The sequence below is a fragment of the Peromyscus maniculatus genome, chromosome 1 (genome assembly GCF_049852395.1).
Source record: "Peromyscus maniculatus bairdii isolate BWxNUB_F1_BW_parent chromosome 1, HU_Pman_BW_mat_3.1, whole genome shotgun sequence".
Taxonomy (NCBI): Eukaryota; Metazoa; Chordata; class Mammalia; order Rodentia; family Cricetidae; genus Peromyscus; species Peromyscus maniculatus.
Window position 1 is genome coordinate 30,416,829 of NC_134852.1, and position 18,165 is coordinate 30,434,993.

Here is an 18,165-nt window from a genome sequence, read left to right on the forward strand (position 1 = left end):
GGACAGGGGAAGGTACTGCGCCTGGGGACCCGGTGGGGACAGAGGGGAGGGGGAGGGAGGGAGGGAGGCCAGGAATGGGCCCCGCCCCACAGCTGTCTCTGATTTCCCAGAATGTTCAGCTGCTTAGGAAAGTCCCAGCTCCCACAGCGGCCTCCCCTCCAGTGTCGGGAATGGAGGATGCGGAACCAGGATGGCCACCCCCCTCTTTCCCCCCTGGCTTTTCAAACCCCGGGCGGGGAGGACTAGGGTCTCTCCTCCAAGGCTCTGCAGCTTTGGAGGCCCCCACCCACTGGCAGGGGCAGCCCCTGGATGAGTCCCAAAAACTTCCCAGAGAGGACTGGGAAGTCCTGCTTGGTGTCTAACCACTTTCCCTCATACAAACAGCTCACTGTCTCTGTTCCGATCTTTTCTTCTTCTCTCCTGCTTCTGTCCCTAACTTCTCCTGGGAATCGGGAAGGAGGGGTCTCCAGGGAGAACCAAAGGGTACCTGGGCCTTGATTCCCCTCCAGGGTGGGTTACACTCTCTCGTGGATTATTCTCTCCCATCCACCTTTATTTCTGAGCTTTGTTCTGCAGGCCTGGGTGCAAATCCTATCAGCCACACTTTAGCCTGTGGCGTCCAGGGTTGACCTGACTCAGCCTCGATCCTCTCATAGGCTAAATGGACCAGTTCAAGAAAACACATTTTTCTTTTTTTTTTTTAACCTCCCTTTTAAGAAACGTGTGCGCACATTGGGGCATTCATGTGCGTGTGCAGAGGACGGTGTCCCTGGGTGTTGATGTCATCCACCTTTTTTCTGACACAGTCTCTCAGTGGCCCGGGAGCCCGATTGGGCTAGGTTAGCAGAGCAGAAGCCTGTGAGCACCAGGGGTGTGCTGTCAGTGTTTCCTAGTGTGGGAATTACAGACAGTGCCAGACCACGCTGGGTATTTTTAATGTGTGGTTTTTTGTTTCTTTTTTTTTTTTTTTCAACTGAACTCAGGTCTTGTGCTTGGCAGGGCAAACACTTTACTCTGTGTAGCCCTGGCTGTCCTGGAACTCGCTCTGTAGACCAGGCTAGCTTCAAACTCACAGAGATCCACCTGCCTCTGCCTCCTGAACTCTGGGATTAAAGACGTGCGCCTCCATGCAAGCACTTTACTGACAGCGCTTTCTCCCTCGTCTGTTGGCCTCTCCTCCATCTGTCTATTTGTCTGAGGCAGGGTCTTGCTGTTTAGTTCAGGCTGGCCTCTCCTGAGTGCTGGGCTTTTTTTTTTTGTTTTTGTTTTTGTTTTTGTTTTTTGAGACAGGGTTTCTCTGTGTAGTTTTGGTGCCTGGATCTCGTGCTGTAGCCCAGGCTGGCCTGGAACTCACAGAGATCCGCCTGCCTCTGCCTCCTGAGTGCTGGGATTAAAGGTGTGCGCCACCACCGCAGCCACCGCTGCCGCTGCCACCTGGCAATATATATATATATATATATATATATATATATATATATATATATATATATATATATATATATGTATATATGTATATATGTGTGTGTGTGTATTTGTTTTATGTTTATGTGCATGAGTGCTTTGCTAACCTGTGTGTCTGTGCACCATGTCCATACCTGGTGCCTGTGGAGGTCAGAAGAGGGCATCAGATCTTGCGACAGATGGTTGCGAGCCACCACATGGTTCCTGGGAATTGAACCCAGGTCCTCTGCAAATGCAGCCAGTCCTCTTGATTGCTGAGTGGCCCTCCAGCTCCTCTGTGGTTCTTCTGATGAAAGTCACTATGTAGTTGTAGCTGGAACTCACTATGTAGTCCAGGCTGGACTCAAACTATGCCTCAGTTTCCTAAGTGCTGGGTTACATAGTGTGTGTGGTGCCCTGCCCGGCCACATTCCTTTCCTCAACTCTCAGCCGAGCTGCCAGGCCTTCTCGTCACCTTTTCTGCACACAAACGAGACAGAAAGGGCTTGTTCATTCTGGTCCAGTTCCCACCGGGGTCGGCCCACTTAATCTCTGCCACACCTTGTGAGGAAATTCAGCTGCTATTTCTGCCTGACCTGGGGCTGTAGCTATGTTGATACAGTGCCTCCCCAGTACCATATAAACCTGTCAAGGTGACCCAGGCCTGTAATCCCAACATTCCTGAGGTGGAGACAGCAGGGTCAGAAGTTCAAGGTCATCCTCAGCTACATTGTGAGGTCTCAGGCCATCCTGGGCGACATGAGATCCTAGTTCAAGATGAAATGAACATACAGTAGATTCCCAGTTGAAGTTGCTTGCCCAGCTCACACCACAAGGAACTGAAAGGAGCCAGGCTTTCAGCAGGTTCCTGTGGCTCCAGTCCCATCTCCAACCTGCTGATTGATCAGGTAGCCCTCAGCCCTTGAGGGTGCAAACTGGCCTTAATTCTCAGCCCCTCCTCCTTGGGAAGGAATGGTTTGAATGGAGAAACTGAGGCATGGAAGGGAAGCAGCTTGGAGCAGGGAGGGGTTAGTAGGTGGGCAGAGACCGTCCATAGCAACAAGAAGGAATGGAATTAGACTCCAGCCACGTAACAAGCAAGAGCCTAGATGAGGAGATTGCGAGCAGCCGTCTCTCTGGGCTAGACATCCACCCTGGGTCCACTAGGATGCCCTGCCCCCAGGGGTGAATGCAGGCCAGCTTCCTGGAGCAAGGTCTGGACCTCCAGGCTCCTCCCCTTGGGCCTTGGCAACTGCCTGAGTCCCTGGCACCGGGCAGAATCAGCCCATGTGAGGCTTGGCCAAGGCTTTATCTTCCTCCTCTCTCCCCTGGGTCTGCACGCAGGAGCTGAGTCAGGGCATTGCAACATCTGGCTTGTTCTCTCTGCCGCCTGGGAGAGTGACACCCAGGCGCCCTTCCTCCAACCACTTTGATCGGCCAGGACGGACAGGATCAGGATGTGGGGAGGTTGGCACCTGCCTCTCGGTGGGTGGCTGTGTGTTTTGGAAGGTTGGGTATAGACCAGAAGGATACAGGGGCTGAGCGGACAGGCCATGCAGTGAATGTGGGCCGTCAGGTCCTCATCTGTGAGGGAGACACTGTCAAACCAGGTTGTTCCGTCCCAGCACTTGGAGGCTGAGGCAGGAGGGTCATGAGTTTGAGGTCAGCCCAGGCCACACAGTAAGAGCATTTCTGAAAAAAAGGGGGGGGGGGAGGGGGCAAAACAAAAAACAGACCTATCAGCTTTGCGCCTGGGTAAATGACTGGCCTCACTGAACCTCAGCTTCCTCCTGGACTCAGTGGGGTAACATGTATGCCTTATCAGATGGTTATTCGGGTCAAAAGAGTTCGGCCCCTCTCAGAACAGGCCTGGCACAGTATACATTCCAGTAAAAAGTGCCAGGTTGTGGTGGGAAACTCCCATTATCCCATTGCTTGGAAGGCAGAGGCAGGAGCTACAAGAGGAAGACCGACCATCCGGAAAAGGGAAAACAAACAAAACCCAGAAACCCAAAAAGGCTTTGGGGGTGTGGCTAAGCAGTATAACCCCTGCCTAGAATCCCCCAGTGAGGGGCTGGAGGTGTGGCTCAGTGGTAGAGCCCCTGCCTAGAATCCCCCAGTGAGGGGCTGGGGTGTGGCTCAGTGGTAGAGCCCCTGCCTAGAATCCCCCAGTGAGGGGCTGGAGGTGTGGCTCAGTAGCAGATTATGTGCCTTGCATATACAAGGTCCTGAGTTGTTTTCAAAAGCTTTATTTTGAGGCATGGACTGGCTATGGAGACCAGGCTGGCCTGCAATTTACAGAGATCCACCTGCCTTTGCTTCCTGAGTGCTGGGAAGGGTGCACCATCATGCTCAGCAAGACCCTGCTTTTGATTCTTAGTGCCACAAAACAGACAGGGCTGTCTCTCCAAACCCAAACTAAAGCAACAACAAAATACGGACCTGTGGCCGTTCTTGTACATCCATGAGAACCTCTAATGACTGGTCCTTCCAGGTTCACCTAGGCTAGCTCAGGACACAGCCTCCGTAGCCTCCAGCCACGGCTGTGCCTGATGGAGAGAGAAGCGTGGGACTCTTCCCGCTCCTGTGGGGGTTCTTTAGAGAAATGGCTTCATCACCATCCGATGACTCTCATCCCCACATCTTTTCTTTTTCTTTTAAGTTTTTGTTTTTGTGTTTTCTTTTTCCTTCTTTCTTTTTTCTTTCCTTTCTTCTTTTAATGGTTTTTTGAGACAAGGTTTCTCTGTGTAGTCCTGGCTGTCCTGGATCTCACTCTGTAGACCAAGCTGACCTCAAACTCATGGAGTTCCACCTGCCTCTGCCTCCTGAGTGCTGGGATTAAAGGTGTGCGCCACCATTGCCTGCCTAATTACATGTATTCATTCTGTGTGTGTGTAGGGGGTACGCACAAGTCATGGTATACATGTGGAAGTGAGAAGATGGCTTTGGGAGTCAGTTCTGCTTATCATGTGGGTCCTGGGGATTGAACTCAGGTCTTCAGTCTTGGCAGGAACACCTTCTCCTGCTGAGTCAGCCCACTGGCACTGTACCTCATCAGTCTTTTGTGTATCCAACTCCATGAAAGTACCAGACTCCAAGAGAATGCAAGCTACCATGTGGTCTTTGGAAACAGGGCTCTGCCTTCCAGGCATCTGATCACCCTGGGCCTCAGTTTCCCCCTGAGTCATTACATACTAGCATGATGACAGTGAGAATTATCTGTGACGTCTGGGAGATTTAGTGATTCAGCAGTTAAGCCTCTGGCGTAGCAGCCTAGCAGAACGGCGCCTCCAGAGAGCACCTTCATCCTTCTGTGGGAAGATCCACGGCTCTGGTGTCACGTGGAGCAGGGTCTGCCCCTTTGCTCTGTCGCTGTCTGGCAGTGTGGCCTCCGCAGCACCCTGCCCTGCCCCGCCCAGTCCGTCTGGAAGGTGGGGTGACTCTTCCTTCCTGGATAAGAGATGAGATTGGCAGTGGAAACCCCCCAGGAGCCTGGCACGCTCCACTTTCAGGGACAGTCAGTCGCCAGCTGGTGTCATGGCCCCTGTGGGTGATAGGTAAACAGGGCTGTGCCCCCGGGGAGATGGGGGTTGGGTGAACAAGAGGAGTCCCAGGCTAGGAGTCATGAGATGCTCCCATAGAAGGTCCCTGCTTTTAGGATTCACCACAAAGGTGGGCGAGGAAGCCCCCACTCTGGTTCTTTCTGTCAGAGAGGAGGGAGAAAGGACCAGAAAGGAGGTTCTGGGGGCTGGGGCTGGGTTGGTGGAGCGCTGGCCTAGCATGCATGAATCCCTGGGTTCAGTCCTCAGAACCACATAAACCAGGCATGGTGGGGCATGACTTAATCCCAGCACTTAGCTTTCGGAGGCAGGAGGATCTAGATCGTCTTTGGCCACAGAGGCAGTTCAAGGCCAGCAAGATGTCTCAGTGGATAAAGGCGCTTGCTACAAAGCCTAGACCTGAGTTTGTTTGATCTCGAAAGTCCACATGGTGGAGAGAAAAGACCCCCCAAATTGTCCTCTGACTTCCATACTCATGGGGCACGAATCTGTCTCTGTCTCTCTCTCTCTCATACACACACATAATTCTAATTAATTAATTAACTAATTAACAAGAAAGAGAAGCTGGAGGGATAGCTCATTGGTTAGAGCACTGCTCTTCCAGATGACCTGGGTTCCATTCCCAGCTCACATATTAGCTGGCTCATAACTGCCTATAACTCCAGCTCCAGGGGATCTGATGCCCTCTTTTGGTCCTTAAAGGAACTTGCACACATATCACACACACACATATACACACACACATACACACACACACACACACACACACACACACACACACACACACACACCTAAATAAAAATAAATCTTTATGAAAAAGCGAAGTTGGTTGTGGCCTTCTTGGGGTACATGCCATTCAGGCTCTCAGGAGGCTAAGGAGGATTGTTAGAAGTCTGAGGCTAGCCCAGCCACATGGCAAGATTGCATCTCATTTCCCTACACTCCCTCCACCCAAAGAACTACAGCCAGGCGTGGTGGCAGCCGCCTGTAATCCCAGTGGCTTGGGAGGTGAGGTGGGAATAGATGTGGAGAGTCTGAGGCCAGCCTGGGCTACAGTGAGAACCTATGGAAGGGAAGAAATGAGTGGAGATTGGGAGGGAGAGAGAGAGAGAGAGGAGAGAGAGAGAGAGAGAGAGAGAGAGAGAGAGAGAGAGAGAGAGAGAGAATGAGAGAGAATAGCTTTCCATGTCTGCCCAGGGAGCAAGTGGCTAAGTGGAAGATCAGATCCGGAAGAGACTGAGCACGCCTCCCTGGAGGTCAGTCTGGTCTTGCCTCCTTCCGCAGACTAGAACTCATTGGACTGTATACTCGCTCCTCCATCAGAGCCTGTGGGAGTGTGTCAAAGTTTCATCCCCAGAATTGGGCATGGATCTGAGGATCCTCGAATTTCTAATCCTCCTCTCTAGTGCTGGGATAACAGGCTTGGGTGACCGCAGCCAGTTCACGCAGGTGCTGGGGAGGGAACCCTTGACCGTGATGCTGAACTAACTCCACTTCTGCAGCCTAGTGTGTCTACTTAGTAAACCTTTACTTGAGGAAATGTGTCTGCCATCAGTCTAGCCATTTTTTTGGAATGGGGCAAGCCTCCACCGTTGGATTAGGAGGCCCTTTTCCTTCCTTCTAGATTTATTTTTATTTTATGAGTGTTTTGCCTGCATCTACAGATGTCCACCACATGTGTGCAGAGCCCTTGGGGGCCAGGAGAGGGCACCAGATCTCCTGGAACTGGAGTTGTGGATGGTTGTGGGCTGCCATGTGGGTGCTGGGACTTGAACCTAGGTCCTCTTCAGGAGCAACAAGTGCTCTTAACTGCCGGGCCATTCTTCCAGTCCCAAGGAGCCCCCCTTCTTACTTTTGTGTTTTGAATAACATTTATTATTTATTTAGGGTCTGTATGTGTCTGGGTATGCCTTGGAGCAAATGTGGACCTGTGGGGGTCCATTCTCTTCTTCTGCCGTGTGGGGACCACGGTTGGAATGTAGGTTCTTAGGCTCGAAGACCAGCACCTTGGTCTGTTGAGCGATCTCCTGACCCCTCGCAACCCCCTTGGGAAGAAGAGGGAGCTATTTCCTAGCCGTCCACCTTTCTCCTAGAAGTCCGATGCCACTGTCTCCACCTTCCCCTAGGGCCCCAAAGTACAGAAGCCAACGTTCCCCAGGCTTGGGAAAGCCAAGGTCACACAGAATTCTTCCTCACCGGCACCTGGTGGGGGGGTGGGGGGTGGGGGAGGGATGGGGGGATGGCAAACACTCTGAGAGTGTTGGCCTCTCTTTCTGAGGCAGTGCCGTGGGGTCTGCCCTGCCCTCCAACATATTCCTGTGACGTTGGGACCAGGTTGGTGTGGCTGAATTACCTCGCTTCTGTGGACTCAGGGCTCTAGTGGACTTTCTTTGGCAGCCTCTCAGCCCAGCCACCACAGGCCAGCTCCTCACCGGAGACACCGGATAGGGCATTGTGGACGGTAGGCATAGTGCCAGGATGGTGCTTGGCTTTGTGCTGGCTGAGAAGGAATGGCGAAGGGGATCCTTGTGAGCTTGAGTACTGCCCCACACTGCAGGAGGTGGCAGCTGAGGGCGCGAGGCTGTGCTTTTCCTCATCACTCAGTCTTGAAATGATCACTTCCACCCTCTGGGTTTACATGGAATGTCACTGCCTTAAGTAACATCAGGGAAAATTCAATCTTTTTATGTGTCTCTGATCCCAAATTATGATTTTTGTGGACTCCAGATGCACATTTGTTTGCAAAGATCTTGTCTCCTGACTATTCCAGAAGGCTGGGAATGGAGATTTGGAACGGTGGAAGATTCAAAGAAAAAATCCTGTTAAAAAATGTGGTTTGGCCGGGCGGTGGTGGCGCACGCCTTTAATCCCAGCACTCGGGAGGCAGAGGCAGGCGGATCTCTGTGAGTTCGAGGCCAGCCTGGGCTACCAAGTGAGTTCCAGGAAAGGCACAAAGCTATACAGAGAAACCCTGTCTCGAAAAACCAAAAAAAAAAAAAAAAAAAAAAAAATGTGGTTTGGCTATAGTGCACCTGCCTAGAGTGCCCCAGTGAGGGGCTGGGGGTGTGGCTCAGTGGTAGAGCCCCTGCCTAGAGTCCCCCAGTGAGGGGCTGGGGTGTGGCTTAGTGGTAGAGTCCCTGCCTAGAATCCCCCAGTGAGGGGCTGGGGTGTGGCTCAGTGGTAGAGCCCCTGCCTAGAATCCCCCAGTGAGGGGCTGGGGTGTGGCTTAGTGGTAGAGCCCCTGCCTAGAATCCCCCAGTGAGGGGCTGGGGTGTGACTCTGTTGCTGGAGGGCTTCTTTCCAGCTTCCACCAAGCCCCACAGTCCCATAATCCAAATATAAAATAATCACTCAGACGCTTATAATACTTATAAACTGTATGGCCATGGTAGGCTTCTTGCTAACTGTTCTTTTATCTTAAATTAACCCATTTTTATCAATCTGTACCTTGCCACGTGGCTGGTGGCTTACCGGCATCTTTACATGCTGCTTATCCTGGCGGTGGCTGCAGTGTCTCTCCCTCCTTCTTCCTGTTTCCCCAATTCTCCTCTCTCTTTGTCCCGCCTATACTTCCTGCCTGGTCACTGGCCATCAGTGTTTTATTTACATAGAACAATATCCACAGCACTTCCCCTTTTCTTCTTTTTTTAAAAAAGGAAGGTTTTAATTTTAACATAGTAAAATTACATATAACAAAACAATTATCGAGCAAGAATTACAGTTACAATATTAAAGAAGATGTCCTATCTATCTTATATTTGTGAGTTTAAGGTTTTATATCTAACTCATCTTTTATCATAACTGAGGAAATTACAACTATCTAGTTTTCAACCACATCAAAGACCTGAGAAGGAACATAATGGTACCTGAGAAATGGTAGATGGATGCAAGCAACTTTCGGGAATCTTGCAAGAGTAGACCAAGACAGCTGGCAGCCTGGACAGTCACCTAATATTTTTCAGCATTGTTGGTGCATTCAAATTGGCTACAGGCCTAGAGTATCTGACAGACCATTTTCAGAAGCAGGAATTTTGAAAGACCATCTTACCCTGTCTTGGCAGAGTACAGTGGTCGCTTTCCTTGTGTCCCGCTTGTCCAGAAAGGACAGCATTGTATTTGTACTGTCAGCCATCAAGGCAAGGGCAGTTCTTTGCCCAGTAGGCCATTTTGTGCCAAGAAGACAAACTTCCAAATGGAAATGTCTTAGAAGCCCAACATTCGCTCGGGATCAATTGGTGCAGCCAGGAGCAATTGTGTCTCACGTCAACAGAATTTTAAGTTATTTAAATGCCATATTCTCTAGGTCTATGAAGTGTTTGAAGATTACCTATCTATCTGAAATATATCTATGTATACCTAGAAGACATAACTGACATGGCTACAAATATGATTATCATAGATGACTAATTATTAATCTATTTTTAATTATCTATTACAATTTTAAATGAGTTACATAAACATAATACCTCAAACAAGAATATATATATAATATATATATATGTATATATATATATATATATATACAGTATAACAAAATTAACTTTAAGTTTGTATCAATAAACTAAAATTTATACCAATGTAAAACATTTTAAACATAAACTAAAATCTATACCAATGTAAAACATTTTAAACAAGTTGTTCTTTAAAAGTAGGTTCATTAATCTACCCTTTTATCTTACCATCTCTATATCCTCCTATATATCTATATCGTATCCCCTTTTCTTTTTTAGAAAGAGATCACATTTATAATCAACCTGTTTTAAATAAAAATATTGTTTTTTCTGTGTCCCACATCAGAGGACTCTTCTGATTTGGGACACAAGAATCTGTTAACCAATTTTTTTTTTTTTAAGCAATATGTCTGGGTTTAGAAGGCGAGTGAGCCAATTCCACCTCTAAAGCCAGCTTGGTATATTTGGGAATTTGGGCGTAGCATCTCTTATTACTTCCTGCTGGACGGGGGGCGCTGTATCTTATGGGGATGCAAAAAAAATTTTAGGCCTATGGGGTAGTCTGTGAGGCTGTATTGTGTGAACCAGTTGCCTTGAAACCGCTCTGGATGTTGGATCATCTGGGCCATGGTGTCATCGGAGACCTTTCAGGGGGTCTTGGCTGGTGAAACCTGATGTATCTTAATCTGGAACAAATCCACAGCCTCTGGCTTTCTGTGGAAACAAAAGCAGAACCTCTTTTCCAAAGCAACATATCCTTATATCCAAATTTTGAAGTCAAGGTACCTTTAAAATATACATTTTGGCATAACTCAACAGCTTTTGTAATCAAATGTTTTTCTTCAGTTACGAATATCAAAGAGAACATAATCCAGATTCTCTGTGTGGTAGCTTATTTTTTATATTACCTTGAGCCTATTGATTTAAACTGCACCATTTAAGACTGAAATGGCGCTGTGGCTCCGCCCATTTAAGCTTACCAACATGGAGTTTTCCGCCAGTTCTGTGAGTCATCAAGTCTCAGAAATAGTGGGTCTAAGCTTTTATCAAAGCAGCGTGTAGCCCAGAAACCTTTTTTTTTTTTTTTTTTTAATACTAGTAAAGACTAAATCTACCGGTCGGTAGAGCATGAGACTCTTAATCTCAGGGTCTTGGGTTCTTGCCCTCGTTGGGCACCATTTGTTGCTGGAGGGCTTCTCTCCAGCTTCCACCAAGCCCCACAGCCCCACAATCCACATATAAAATAATCACTCAGACGCTTATAATACTTATAAACTGTATGGCTGTGGCAGGCTTCTTGCTAACTGTTTTTTTTTTTTTTTATCTTAAATTAACCCATTTTTATAAACCTATACCTTGCCACGTGGCTGGTGGCTTACCGGCATTTTTACATGCTGCTTGTCCTGGCGGTGGCTGCAGTGTCTCTCCCTCCTTCTTCCTGTTTCCCCAATTCTCCTTTCTCTTTGTCCTGCCTATACTTCCTGCCTGGTCACTGGCCATCAGTGTTTTATTTATATAGAGTGATATCCACAGCATGGCTCAATGGTAGAGCCCCTGCCTAGAATCCCCCAGTGAGGGGCTGGGGTGTGGCTCAGTGGTAGAGCCCCTGCCTAAAATCCCCCAGTGAGGGGCTGGGGTGTGGCTTAGTGGTAGAGTGCTTGCTTAGAATCCACCAGTGCGGTGATTGTTCACAGCCCTGTGTAACAACCTAAGTACTGAAAGAAAAAAGGTAAAATACAACTCAGAGGTTTCATCTGATTAAAATGAGATATCCCAACCCACATTTACCACACTTGGCTGGGATCAGAGCGCTGCTCAGCCCTCACCAAAGAAGCTTCTACTTGCAGTAGATGTGAGCTACCACAGAGACTCATAACTGGTCTATGTGTGGAGCCTGAGAGACCTTAGAGCACTGTCTCCTAGTGGGGTGTCTACGTGTGGAGCCTGAGAGACCTTAGAGCACTGTCTCCTAGTGGGGTGTCTTCATCCACCCCTCCCCTCAAGGCTCAGGGAAGCTATGTAGAAGAGGAGGCAGACAGATTCTAAGAGCCAGAGGTGGTGGATGACTCCAGGGACAGAGCGTTTCCAGACACAACAGCGCTGTGCATGCTCACACAAGACCTGCACAGGTTTAAACCAGACAAAAGCCCAGCATTGAGAAGACGACATGGACACCAAATCCCACCTCTGTTTGATCCCTGCTGGGAGAGGGAAGATCAGTTTTCTCCAGTGGACTGTCACTGGGTATGTCAACCGTACTTCAGGCGAGCTCCATGCCCAGGAGTAGTTGGCTAACACAAATGGACTTCGTGTTTTTTTTTGTGTTTTTTTTTTTTTTGTGTGTGTGTGTGTGTTTTATTTTTCACTTTCTTGTCTCATTGGGTTTTTGTTGTTGTTGTCTTGAGAGAAAGAGAAGATGAAGCTGGGTGGGCAGGGAGGAGGGGGGATCTGAGGGGCTGGGAACGAGGAAACGATATGACCTAAACATAGTATATGAAAACAAATTTTTAATTAAAAAATATTTTAGTAGCCAGGCAGTGGTGGCGCACGCCTTTAATCCCAGCACTCTGGGGGCAGAGGAAGGCAGATCTCTGAGTTTGAGGCCAGCCTGGTCTACAGAGTGAGTTCTAGGACAGCCAGGGCTACACAGAGAAACCCTGTCTCGAAACAACAAAGCCTCCAAATTATTAAAGTAGACAAATATTTTTTTTTTTTTTTTTTTTTTGGTTTTTCGAGACAGGGTTTCTCTGTGTAGCTTTGCGCCTTTCCTGGAACTCGCTTTGGAGACCAGGCTGGCCTCGAACTCACAGAGATCCGCCTGGCTCTGCCTCCCGAGTGCTGGGATTAAAGGCGTGCGCCACCACCGCCCGGCGACAAATATTTTTAATGCAGCATAACCACTTCACAAAATATGATAAGGACAATCAGTTTAGAATCGGGGTTGCCTACTTTGGTGAGGCCCCACAGTCCCCCTCCAAGCCCCAAGCTCCCTCCTCACCAGGCAACCTGTCTTTTGCTCCTAACCACTGGGCCACCTCTCCAGTCCCCAGGTTCCTCATTTTCTGTCATTGGTTAATGAATCCTTTTTCACTGCAGGGGAGCATCCTTACACAGACATACTGATATCCATTAGTCCTTTTTTTTTATTATTATTTTTGCTGGTGGCCTTATGGTTCGATTCTAGTCCCTGGCTTTTGACCAGGGCTGTGTTTGTTTCCTGGAGTCCACACAGTTTTTAAAGGATATTCTTTTTTGTGTACACCGGTGTGTCTGTGGGCAAGTGTGGTCTATGGCCCTCATATGGCGGTCAGAGGACAATGGGTGGGAGTTGGTCTCTTCCCCCACCTTGTGGGTCCTGGAGACTACACTCAGGTCGTCACTTGTACCCGTGAACCCTCTGAGTGCCACGCTGTCAAGCGACTGACTGATCTGCCAGTGTTCTCATGGGGTGGAGTCAGGCTCTGCTTTGATCTCCAGTGTCTGCTGGGACTTCTCATTGCTTCACATCCTTGCTAGCTCTGGCTCCTTCAGATAGGTCTGTGAGTCATCTTAGTATTGGTGTATGAGTGTGTGTGTCAGAATTTTCCCACAGGTATAAGCAGCGTTTCCTAGATCACTGAGGGCATTGACACCTTTTCCAGTATGTCCAGTTAAACCAAAGCCAACAGGAAGCTGGGCAATAGGAAGTGAATTTAGAGCCTTGGAAATAGTAGGCAGGGGCTCTACCACTGAGCCACACCCCCAGTCCCTCACTGGGGGATTCTAGGCAGGGGCTCTACCACTGAGCCACACCCCAGCCCCTCACTGGGGGATTCTAGGCAGGGGCTCTACCACTGAGCCACACCCCAGCCCCTCACTGGGGGACTCTAGGCAGGGGCTCTACCACTGAGCCACACCCCCAGCCCCTCACTTGGGGATTCTAGGCAGGGGCTCTACCACTGAGTCACACCCCAGCCCCTCACTGGGGGATTCGAGGCAGGGGCTCTACCACTGAGCCATGCTTCCCATCTGCACCATGACGCCCCATGCAATCACAGCGTTCTATGGACCCTGCATTCTGGAATCCCCTCATTCGTCCTTATCCTGTTTTGTTCTGAGTAGTAAGTGCAGTGGAGAGCAAAACGCTGGCACAGAGGGAACCATGGAGCAGAGGGAACCATGGAGCAGAGGGTTCCCCACACCAGCACTCCTGCCCACTCTGAGTCCCTATCTAAGTATCTGAGGCTAGCCCTTAACACCTGAAAGAAAGCGGAGACACGGGATGCTGGAATCCATGTAACCAGAAGTCTGGGAGTCTGGAATTCTTTGTCTTAAGAATGTCTTCCTCAGGGCTGGAGAAACGGCTCGTTGGTTAAGAGTGAAGATGGGGCTGGGCGGTGGTGGTGCACACCTTTATTCCCAGTACTCGGGAGGCAGAGCCAGGTGGATCTTTGTGAGTTCGAGGCCAGCCTGGACTACCAAGTGAGTCCCAGGAAAGGCGCAGAGAAATCCTGTCTCGAAAAACCAACCAACCAACCAAACAAACAAACAAAAAAAAGAGTGAGGATAGAACCAGAGTTGGAGTTCCAGCACCGCCTTCAGGCAGTTCACATCTGTAACTCCAGCTCCAGGGGATGCAATGCCCTCTTCTGGCCTTTGTTGACACTCTGCTTACACGCGCCAATCCACACACAGAGATACTAGTACATATACTAAATCTTATTTTTTTAAAAAAAATTGGGCTTGGCCAGGTGCAGTGGTACAGGTCTGCTATCCCAGTGACCCCAAAGGCTCAGTGTCAAAATGGTCAAGGTCTGCCTGGGCTACAGAGTAAGATCCTATTCTAAATTAGAATTAATGAAGAGACCCCCTGCCTAGAATCCCCAGTGAGGGGCTGGGATGTGGCTCAGTGGTATAGCCCCTGCCTAGAATCCCCAAGTGAGGGGCTGGGGGTGTGGCTCAGTGGTAGAGCCCCTGCCTAGAATCCCCAAGTGAGGGGCTGGGGGTGTGGCTCAGTGGTAGAGCCCCTGCCTAGAATCCCCCAGTGAGGAGCTGGGGGTGTGGCTCAGTGGTAGAGCCCCTGCCTAGAATCCCCCAGTGAGGGGCTGGGGGTGTGGCTCAGTGGTAGAGCCCCTGCCTAGATTCTCCCAGAGGCTGGGGTGTGGCTTCATGCTTAGCGTAATGGAGGCCCTGAGTTTCTTCCCTAACACTGAAAAATCAGAAAGAAAAAAAAAAAATCCCAAATAGGAAGGAATGTTCCAGTTTCCTTGTGTGTGAGCATCAGACTCACCATGATCTTGAACTTGAGAAGCAAGGAAACTGCATGGGTCTGGTCTCCTAGGTGGACATGGGGCCTGGGAAATGAGGGGGCAGGCTGGACTTCTGGTCTACCTTCCTCCTGTGCTGTAACTACTATTGCTTCCACTCTCCTTCCAGAGTCCTTCCCATTCCTGGCCTCACCCTCCTGGCCCCTGCCTGCCTCGGCTTCCCTGCCCACATGGATGGATTCCATGGCAGCTGCTCTGGCCTGGCCAGGCAGCAGGAGAAGGCGGGGGGGGGGGGGGGGGGGGGGGGGAGGGGGAGGGAGGGGGGGGCTTCCATCAGCAGTGAAGCATCAGGCACCTCCTCCCTCTGCGGGGTCCCCATTGCCCACCCACTCACACCCATTCACCTCAGCTTCAAAACCACAGGCGAGTGTGGGGCTCAGTCCATAGCGTGGGCCTAGCATGTACAAAGCCCTGGATCCCGCCCCCAGCACCCCATGAACCAGGTGTGGCAGCGCTAGCCTATAATCCCAGCTCTTGAGGTAGCTGGAGGATCAGGAGTTCAAGGTCATCCTTGGCTACATAGGTAGTTTGAAACCAGCCTTGGCTATAGTAGACCCTATCTCAAACAAAGCCAGACAATGCTGGGGGGTGTTGGCGGCGGCGGCGGCGGCGGCGGCGGCGGTGGCGCACGCCTTTGATCCCAGCACTAGGGAGGCAGAGGCAGGAATTAGAGGCCAGCCTGGTCTATAGAGTGAGTTCCAGAACAGTCAGGATTACCCTATCTTGAATCACGCCCCTCCCCACCACAAAACAAAATAAAACAAAACAAACAAACAAAAAAAACCCAAACAGACAAACAAAACAACAGAGACGTAGACTGTGGCTGTCAGAAGATTAAAGAAACCTTTCTAAGCGCCTGCCGTTAACTAGGCCTGGGAGATGGCCGGTGCGTAAAGATGCTGGCCACCACGGCTAAGGGTCTGAGTTTGAGAACACATTCCCTCCAGCTGTCTTCTGACCTCTTCCACCCATTACATAAAGGTTTTTAAAAACTTCCCCAAGCAACAGCACACAATAATTCTTCTTGTGTTTGTTTTTTAGAGACAGGGTTTCTCTGTGTAGCCCTGGCCATCCTGGAACTCACTCTGTAGACCATGCTGGCCTCGAACTCACAGAGATCCGCCTGCCTCTGTCTCCTGAGTCCTGGGATTTTTTTTTTTTTTTTTTGAGACAGGGTCTTATCATGTAGCTCTGACTGGGCTGCCCTGGAACTCACTGTAGACCAGGCTGACCTTGAATTCCCAGAGATCCACCTGTCTCTGAACAGTTGCTAGGATTAAAGCCATGTGCCATCGTGCTTGGTTTACAAAGGAACACTCTTAAGTGTGGCCTATAGACACCCTGTGTGACCCAGGGATGGCTCTACTCAATTTCCCAGGTCACCAAAGGAGTATTGGGTTGAAAGGAAGCAGTTGGGGCCTGGTAGTGCCGGGTGCGGGCCCCACCCCCCGCAACAGGCGTCGTTGGCACAAGCTGGGCTTTGTGGCCAGTTCCACCCTAAGAGCTCACAAGGCTCCTCTGTTTGGTTTGGACATATGTCCTGGGCAGATCTGCAGGGACACTCCAGGTGTCAGCATTACCCTCCCTGCTTGGCCAAGGTTCAGAGAGCTAAAGATGTACTGAAAGGTCACACAGTCCCGATGGGAGGAGATTTGACATATCAACTCCGGGGCTGGGGCTGGGTGTAGCGTGGTTGTGTGTCGCTCCGGACTCCAGACCCTGTGAATGAAAATATAATAAAAGTTGATAAGGAGATGTAAATATAAGTAAACTTGAGCTGGACACAGTGAGGCACGGCGGTGATTCCAGAAGTTGAGAGACTAGCCTTGGCCACACAGTGAGTTTGAGTTCAGAAAGCCCCAAACAGGGCTGGGATGTGGTGCATAGGTAGAGTGCTCACCTCGACATGTAACTTGGGGAGTTTAATCCCCAGCACCCCAAGAAACAACGTGGTGGTGCACACTTCCAGTGCCAACACTTGAGAAGCAGGAGGGTCATGGGTTCAAGGTTACCCTTGACAATGTAGCAAGTTTGAGGCCAGCGTGGACTACATGAGACTCTGTGTCTAAAAAAAATAAATTTAATAATAATAATAATAATAATAATAAACTGAAACAATAGCAACAAACTGGAATTCAGTGGCACACGCCTTTAATCCCAGCACTTGGGAGGCAGAGGCAAATGGATCACTATGAGTTTGAGGCCAGCCTGGTCTACAGAGTGAGTTCCAGGACAGCCAGGACTACATAGAGAAACCCTGTCTTGAAACACCACCAAAAAAAAAAAAAAAAAAAAAAAAAAAGAGGAAGATTAAAGATTAAAAAGAAAAGAGAAGGCTAAAGAGCCATGGGAAGAGAAAGAAAGAAGCCCCTCATGTCCCCTCAGGTCTTTGAACTTGGTTCTTATTTCTTCCTAGCTTCAGCTGTCCCGGAACTTGCTGTGTAGACCAGGCTGGCCTGGAACTCACAGAGATTCACTAGCCTGCTCCTCCTGAGTGCTGGGATCAAAGGCTTCGGCCAGCACTCCTGGCTTCCACCTTGTGTTCTGAGACTCTTGCTAAACCTGGAGTGGTTTTGGGCAGACTGGCTGGCCAGTTAGCACTCTGTGTCTACCCCAGCGCTATAATATAGTGTTGTTACACGGGTACACTGCCATGCCCTGCTTTCTGTAGGCGCTGAGGATCCGATCTCGAGTCTGACTGTTTGTATAGAACGTACTTTACCCACTGACTCATCTCCACAGTGCTCACTGTTTATTTTGTGACTGGCTCCCCAGTTTATCCTGGCTGGCCTTGATCTGCCCTCTTCCTGCCTCAGTCAGATCTCGGATATTGGACTAGGGGGTGGACGGGAGGTGTAGCTCGGTGGTATAGGGCTTTTCTAGAATCCACCAACGAGGGGTTGGACACTAGAGTCCTTGCGGAAATAAGCCGGAGGTCCTGGAATCAAGCCCTAGTACTGCAACAGAACCTATTCTGGAGGCAGAGGCAGGGGGATCTCTGTGAGTTCCAGGCCAGCCAGGGCTACACAGTGAGACACTCTCACAGAACAAAACAAATAAACACAACAAGGGGCAATGGACTAGCTGGTTCTGTATCCCACACAGACTCACACATCCCTAAGGGTCTCACTCTCCTGCACCCTGGAGTTCATTGTGGGAGGGAACTGAGGAGGCCAGGGGACGGGTGGAGTGCCAGGTTTAGGCCACAGAACCAGTAACGGGAAAAGAATTCTCAGGAGGAGCCGGTGCTGTCTCTCGGGGATGGGTGTGAGCCCTCTGGTAGCAGGGGAGTCCCCGCAGGACATGGGGGCTCGTCTCCCTCCATATCCGCCAGGAGCCCCGGGCTGGGCTCTGGACTTTAACCCCGGGCTGGGGCTGGCGCCGGGAAGGGCAGGCGAGTGGCCCAGA